This window comes from Acartia tonsa, chromosome 10 (genome assembly GCF_053477335.1).
Source record: "Acartia tonsa isolate MP-2025a chromosome 10, ASM5347733v1, whole genome shotgun sequence".
Taxonomy (NCBI): Eukaryota; Metazoa; Arthropoda; class Copepoda; order Calanoida; family Acartiidae; genus Acartia; species Acartia tonsa.
This window is the reverse complement of record NC_137269.1, coordinates 49,668,063-49,676,160: the sequence shown is the minus strand read 5'-3', so window position 1 is coordinate 49,676,160 and position 8,098 is coordinate 49,668,063. Positions and strand designations below refer to the sequence as shown.

The window sequence follows — 8,098 nt, the reverse complement described above, 5'->3', positions numbered from 1 at the left end:
GTCACCTAAAAGTTCAATAAGCTTGTCATTAGTAGCAGCAACTTCTTTGATAGCTTTGGCTGGATTGAAATCAACAGTAACAAATTTCTCAGGACTTCTTGCATTGTTTCTACCTAAAATAAATAAGTTAGGAGTGATTAAACCCAACTCTCCCATTGTGTGAGCTTGATCATCCTGATTTGAAGTAATAGGCAAACTGTTAATCATGGTAGCAATATTCAATCCTATAGTTTCCCATTGTAGGTAACTATGTTTCACACCAAGTTCAGCTGCTTTCTCCAAAAATTCCTTCAATATTTTAATTTTTGATTCTGCTCGTCCCCTTTCATTATGTCCTAGAGGAGTGCTATAATCAAGGATAATGTTCTGCTTAGACCATAAATTCCCAGCTAGATCAGTAAAAGATATCTTTGCATGTTCCAGTGACTTGAAACTAGATTGTGAATCAAGCACTAAATACTTTGGCCATCCATATCTGTTTGCTGATCTGGTTAATGCTAACAGGATTGAATTTACAGTCATGTCTTCTAATGCACCTATTGACGTACATCCTGAAATAAGACATACCTGTATCAAGAAGTAAGCAGGCTTAGTTACTCTTTGCTTAATACTATCATGAGCTTTATACACTCCTGCAATGTCAATCATGGTGGAGAAAAAAGGAATAGCTTTCATTAAAGAGTATGCAGATTGATTTCCAGTAAGAGGAAGATAATGTTTCTTCATCAAATATCTGCAACGTGGACAAGTATTCCGAATGAATTTAACCAATTTTCTAATCCTTTCAACATGAATGATCTTTGAAACAAAAGAAACTGTCCTGTCTATTCCACTGTGTGGACAAAGCTCCCAATGAACATACATTACAATAGCATATGTAACTACATCTGATACAAGGAACACTGGTTGATTAAAATCAATTTCATGAATAGGGGTTGAGGTTTCAACTCTGATAGCAGGAAGAGACAATCGACCACCACCATACAAAATGTCATCTTTCTCTGTATATTCTTTCAATTTAGTGTGATGAGTAATGGATTTTACTTCCTTGGTTCCAATCTTGCATATGGCTGTCCAAGCTAAGAAAAAGTCAAGTGGTGAAACTACAAATTTTGATTGTTGATCAGATTTCTTAGAAGTTAGTTTGTTGAAACCTGATGCTTTAAGCTTAGTCTGAACCTTGCAGATTGGACAGTTTGAACAGAATTCAATCTTGTGCTGATTGATATGAACTTTGTGTCTTAGTCTTGATACAAACCTGAAAATAAAAGCTAATTGTAAGAATCCTTTCTTGAATCCATGTTTGATAAAATCAACTGCATAAATTTCATTAACTCCTTTGAGGGCTGAGTTCACATCATCTTTAGCTTTAGTATGCAACAGTATATTTGGGTTTACATCATCTTTAGCTTTATTTTGTATCTGTAAATTTGGGTTCATAGCAAAAATTGCGGGAATATCTTTGGACAAAGAAACTTCAACAGATGAATCACAAGATTCTACATCAGCAAGATCATCTACACAGAAACAATTCATAGCAATAGGTTCTGTATGTTCATCTACTTTTGTAGCAGGAAACTCAGTATGTACTTCTTTCTCCACATCAGCAATATGTTCAGGAGTCATTGAAGCACATACTTCTTGATAAGATCTTATTGGCATTCTTTCAAAAGGTAGTTTCATCCAGGCTCTACCTTCTTGCCATTCAGATCCTTCTTTAACATCATCAAAAGTAGCTGTACCCCTAGTCAGTAAGTCAGCAGGGTTATCATGAGAACTTATCAAGAAAAAACTATCTGCTCCAATAAGACGATGAATCTGGGTCACTCTGGAGTGAACAAACTGCTTAAGCTTTGCTTTTGTATTGCTTATCCAGCAGAGAGAAATGCTTGAGTCAGTCAGGAATATAACAGATGATACTCTACCCTCTAATGCATTACACACCGTAAATGCAGTTTCAGCTCCTAACAAACAACTTATAAGTTCATTTCTAGGAGTATTGAAGTAAGATGACTTACTCCTAGATGTTAGAAGTCTGACATAGTAGCTACCATTTGGAGACTTTGTTCTTGCATAGATACAACAACCAGACATAGTTGAAGCAGCATCAACTGCAACAATCAATTCTATTTTCTCTGGATCAATGGCGTCTTCTGGAATCACACTTCTTGGAATCAATAAACTCATTGATCTAAACATTAGCTTCAGATTTTGTATCCATTTTCTTCTGAATTCACCAGTAACTTCATCATCTAGGTCAGTAACGGGTAACTTGTGAAGGTCAATCTTGTAATTAACTTTCAAAGGCTCCAATATACCTACAATATCAAAGCATTCGAGAACTCGTCCTAACAAGTTCCCCTTAGTAAATTGGATATCCTTTACAAGTAAATCAATGTCTTCTTCGCAACATAACTGAAAAGGATTTGGCTTCTTTTGACCACGACGTTTAACATTAAAATTGATCTCTTGGCATTTGTAACCCATAACATCAGACATGGGCAACCATCTATATCCCCCATAGGAGGTACAAATGCCATCATCAGAACATTTATCAGAAGGATTTTCTTGATTCTTAGTCACTACTTTGATCTTGAATCCTCCATAATCAACCATTTCAAGCAACTGTCTGATCATTTCATCTCTCATCTCCTTAGTATTAGCTCCACCCTTGGAGTCATCCATGTACGTCCATTTCATAATTATTTTGTGAGCAAGTGGATAAACTAATTTCTTTAGATCAGCAGTTTTCCTCAATCCATATGTTGCTTGAGCACTAGCACTCTTAACTCCATACATAAGAGTTAGTTGACACCATATTTGAAAATCTTCTTGAGGATCTAAAGACTCACTAAATAAATAAAGACTAAACTTGTACATATCTGGAGTAAGTTTTAGAGTGTTAAACATCTTTGTGATGTCTGAGACAAAGATGTATTTGTAACATCTCCAACTTATCAGAATCTTGTACAAATTAGTCAAACAATTTGAACCTTTTGCAATTATGTTGTTGAATCCTGAACAAGTCGGATCAACAACTAAACGATGTGGCGTAGAAACCGAATCCGGTTTAGCCACACTTCTCCAGCAAAAGTAGTGTCGAAGCTCTGAATCCAGAATTTCATTTCTTATTTGCTCAGGTAGTTCTGACAAAGGAGCTACAAATCCTTTGTTATAGACTTCTTGGTTAAACCTTACAACAGAAGCTCTAGTTTCAGGAGGTTTATTTCTTTGTGTTTTGAGAATAGAGATAGCCATATCTATGTTGTCGTTCTTATCACCCCATTGCTTGCTGAGATAACTAATAGGTTCCTCAGTAAAAGGATACTGGCAGGTAGTAATCTTATTCTCAGGATCAACTTGAACAGAGTTAGAAATCAATACATCTTCAGCAATTTCTTTGATTGATGTGGCTCTCATCTTGTCGCTCTCTTTACATTTTTTGCATATTGCACATTCAGGACATCTGTAATCTACAACACAACCTGCATCTTCTTGCTGTTGATGTTTCTTTTCTAAAACTCTGGAAACTGGTTTGAATTTAAAAATTCTTTCTTTACAGTTATCACAAATAACACAGTTAATACAATCAACATTAACTTTGGGGTCAACATTTAACAAATCAGCTTCTGTTTGTGTAATATCAGTTACATGGGGATCATTGTATAAAGAATTGAAAAATTTGTTAACACAATCATCAACACTTTCATCTTCAGACTCAACTTCAGGAACAGATATACCTTTAAAACCTAATGATTTAGATTCAAATTGCTCTACTATTCTGCATGTTTCTTGAAAGAAAGCAGGCAACTGACCTAGGAAATTGTATGCTTTCTTCACAACTTCAATAGGTCCGGCAAAAATAATATTAGAACCATATATATCCCGCAATGGACTTCTCCATACTTGTAGACCATCCTCAAAGACATACTCACGGGTAGGAAAGATATGAGACTGTTTTATTCCAATTATCATGTGGATTTCTTGTCCCCCAATCTTCTTAGGGAAATCACTTTTAGAATCATTGAAAGAAACTAATGTTCTTTTGACATGATCAATAACATCTGCAAGATCTACTTCAGGTAATTCACTTGAAATCCTCTCAACACCTAGTAATGGAAATGAAAAGAATTCTCCTCTGTCGTTTGGACCAAGGGTCAACTCATACAATGGACAATTAGTATGAACAGTTTGACCACCTGCAACAGTAAAACTTTGACTTTGTTCATCCAATATGGTTAAACTTAATCTCTCAGCTATGTCTTTCTTTATCATCTCTCCAAGAGCACCAGAATCAAATAATATCTGAACAGGAGTTCCATTCAGATTAACTACCTGTGTTGGATAAACAGAGAGACTAGCTGAATCTTGTCTTGTTTTGAAGTAGACATCTGATTTCGCGACAGTTTTACCTGTATTAATGTCAAAAGCATTTTCATTCTTCCTTGTTGGTTTAGGATTTTCTGGAAAACCAAGTTTGAAAATTTTACCAACAAATAGTAGATCAATATTAGTATCTTTCCTAAATCCAGGTAAGAACTCAGATATAGCACTTTTGATATTAGTATTGGAAGCATTATTGTGCTCTGAACATAATAAGATATTTTTAAGCACATGATTGTTTTTACAGGTTGGACAAATTATACCTGAAGGCAAAGCATTCAAAAGTAAGCAAGATTCATTGTTTTGCTTTACTTTACAAATATACAATAAACAAACTTTGCAAACCTTCTTTGCTACTGCCATTTTTTCTCTTTCTATTGGTTTCATTTCTAAGAAAGATTTACAGCGGCCACTTAAACAGTCTTTGACTTTTCTCTTTACAGTATCATGAGCAATACACGGAGCCCCAAAATACTTCTCTGTTGCAAAAGTTCTACTCTTTTCTCTGTTTGATTCATTGATGGTTGCATCAACATTCATAACTTTAGTTTTCACCAATGGTTGTTTAATTTCCTTTTCAGTATCCTCTTCTAGATATAACTCATTGGTAAATTCTAAATCCTTCAAAGTTGTTTTCATCATATCCATAAGTATTTCGAATGTATTTTGTCCAGACAGAGCTTCTTGATTTCTTCTAGCTGCTTCTTTCACATATTTTTGTGAAAAGGAACGAAACATAAAATCTGGCAGCAATTTTGCAAGATCAGTTATATTGGAATAACTAAAAGCTTCAAGCTTAATCTCAGGATAATCTTTCACATTCATTTCAACTAAGCTCTTCAGCTGTTCAAGAACTTCAACATAAGATTTAACATACTTAATTTTATCATTCCTTGAAGATCTTATATTGACACTTTTAAGCTTCTTGATCTGGTTACGCTTGTGCATATGTAGGATATTAACATTACCATGCTTTCTTATGAGCGCTTCTTTCATAAGTGCATAATTAGTGCGAATATGGCGAACTTCTGCTTTGATACTAACATCCAAGTAATTGGAGAATAGATAAAGTGCTTTATCTTCAGTATTAAATCCACGAGAAATTACTTCATAGTTTGAAAAAAATTCATAAATGTTGGTGCTTTGCTCAGTATGTCCTTTGAAACTGCTTAATTCAAGAGGTTTGCTGTACTTTTGTTCGCTTTGCAAATGCAAACCTCGTTCACACACTAGATTTTCAACTTTCTTAATCCACTTTGTAGCAGAACGAAAAGCTTTTACTGCTTCTAACTTTAGACTATCATTACAGATGATTGGAAGTTTTTCACTCTTCCGTTCTAAGTCAGCTTTAAGCTCTTTCAGTCTAGCACAATCTCTTTTTTCTAAAGCAGTCAACTCCACGTCAGCTAAATCCTCACTAATCTTCTTAGATACAATTAAATGTATTGCTTGAAGATCTTCAACAAGAGATATCTCCTCAATCATATTAGTTTGAGGTTCTACAAATCTCCAAGTTTCTTCATCTTCAATTGTAGTAGAATAATCAGACAACACTTTACTGGCTACTACATCTGAAAATCTTACCGTATTGCCATTCCTTAATGGCGTTGATGCTTGATTACTAAGATCCAACTCCTTTTGGTCTTCTAATCTTGGTACAAAGCTTTGACTGTAGGTTTCACTTTTATTTCTATCTGATTGCTTTGCAAAGTTGGGAGTGCCCATTGGAAGAAGATTCTCCAAGTTGTATTCTTCCTTCTTGGTTCCATTGTCGGTATCTTCTTCATCTATAGCTTCCTCAGCTTCCTCAGCTTCCTCAGCCATCTTTTTCACCAACTCATCATATCCATTCAAAGTAATCAAATATAAACCTTTCAAAGCATGGTACTCTTCTTCTAATCTAAGAATATTGTTCTGTTCTTCATCATTGGCTAATCCTTCTAGCAGTCCTACAAATCTTTGCTGTGTTGCAATATTATCAATCAACATCATTAACTCACCTTTTCTTACAAACAAAGTTTTCTTATCCAAAATTTCATTCTCTTTCAGGTTCAACCTTTCACGTTTGGCCTGAAATCTTTTGATAGAAAAATTCAAATATTTATAAAAATTTTCACTATTTTCATCATATTTCTTCTGTAAAAACTCAAAATCTATTTCACAAACACCTGTATAGTTTAATAATTCTTTAGAATTATCCAATCCTGCTGGATTTAGAATAATTGAAGATATATCTAATCTGGCTTGTGCCATTTTAGTCAATTTTATTTAAATTCAATCTATTTATGTCATAAAGTTTTTAACTTGGCTAATTCATTTGCAGTAATTAAGTAAATCTATTTGAACTTACAACATAGCTTTAAAAAAATAGTATAAACAGAATTACTGCTCTATAATTTCAAATTGTTCAATGTTTTGGATAAAAACCCTAATTAGCCGATGTTATCACCTTTGAACATATACATGAATTTAAACAAAATAAAAACAATATCTTCTAAAGAATTAATTTATTGACAATTAACATTAGTTAAACAGATTTAAACAAAATATTTAAGAAATATATCAAAATATAGGTAGATTGAGGTATGTATTGGTAGGTAATAAGGAAATTCTCTGATTTATCTCTGTCAACAGTGTTGAACTAAAAAAATACACTTTTTTAAAACACCTTCATAGATTCAATAATATTAGATTGATTTTTTTACTGATAGCTTTTAACTAATAACTATCTATTTTGATTTTAATATTTTCTTAGACTTGTATTATATAAGGTTTATAGAACACTTAAGAAATATTAAACAAACTAGAAACTCAAAAAAAATCAATGAAATAATAAAAAAAACTCTTTAGAAAAATGTATAAGAATTTATAAGAAAAACTTACCAATTTGTTGAAAAATCAGGGTTTTGATCTAAATATTTACTCCACTGTGGATCACTGCCAAATTTATATACCATCACTAAGAATTATCTCAATAGGCCTAGATTATCAAAAATTATAACATAAAAATAGCAGTAAAATAAAAGTTACAAACTATTGGTCAATGTTCCTTCAACAATTTCATAACATCTCCAATTACAAAACAGTAATAAAAGAAAACATGAAAATATTTACAAAACATTGACAAATAAAAAATAACCACAACTTTTACTGCTATTTGAGTAAGATCATAACAAAAAAGAATAACAGTAAAATAAAATTTACAAATTATTGGTCAATACTCCTTCAACAACCTCATATTTTCCTCAATTACAAGACAGACTGAGCAGACCGTCAATTAGTAATTGAAGAAAACATGAAAATATCTACAAAATATTGATCAATAAAAAATAACTATAACTTTACTGCTATTCAAGCACTAAAAAATGTTCTTTTGACTAAAAAATAACACGTTTTAAACCTTCTCTGGAGGAGTACAGAATCTTACTGACTTCTTGTTTGTTTTTTACCTCTTTTATAACCCTTTAATGACGAAAAACCGGTTTGAGTACAAAAATGCTTTAAAATACTTAAAAATTTACTTTTACTTTTATTGTAACATACATGTTTTTCTGATTATTTTAGTGAAAAAAACGATTTTTTTTGTAAAAATTAGACATTAGACAAAATAGATATAGACTAGTATGCAATAAAAAAAATAGAATTCAATTCATCACAAATTCTCTAAAACATGGTCACAATACTAAATCAAAGATATTTACACATAATTTAGGTT

At 32.6% G+C, this 8,098-nt stretch overlaps 1 long non-coding RNA gene across 1 annotated transcript; it reads right to left on the bottom strand.

The window, feature by feature from the left end:
* Positions 1 to 6,875: 6,875 nt before the first annotated feature.
* LOC145330294 (uncharacterized) lies at positions 6,876 to 7,811 on the bottom strand. The gene is made up of 2 exons (XR_013883354.1): positions 7,267 to 7,811; positions 6,876 to 7,024 (listed from the first exon to the last, which is right to left on the bottom strand). It is a non-coding gene; the product is annotated as an uncharacterized LOC145330294 (long non-coding RNA).
* Positions 7,812 to 8,098: the final 287 nt, after the last annotated feature.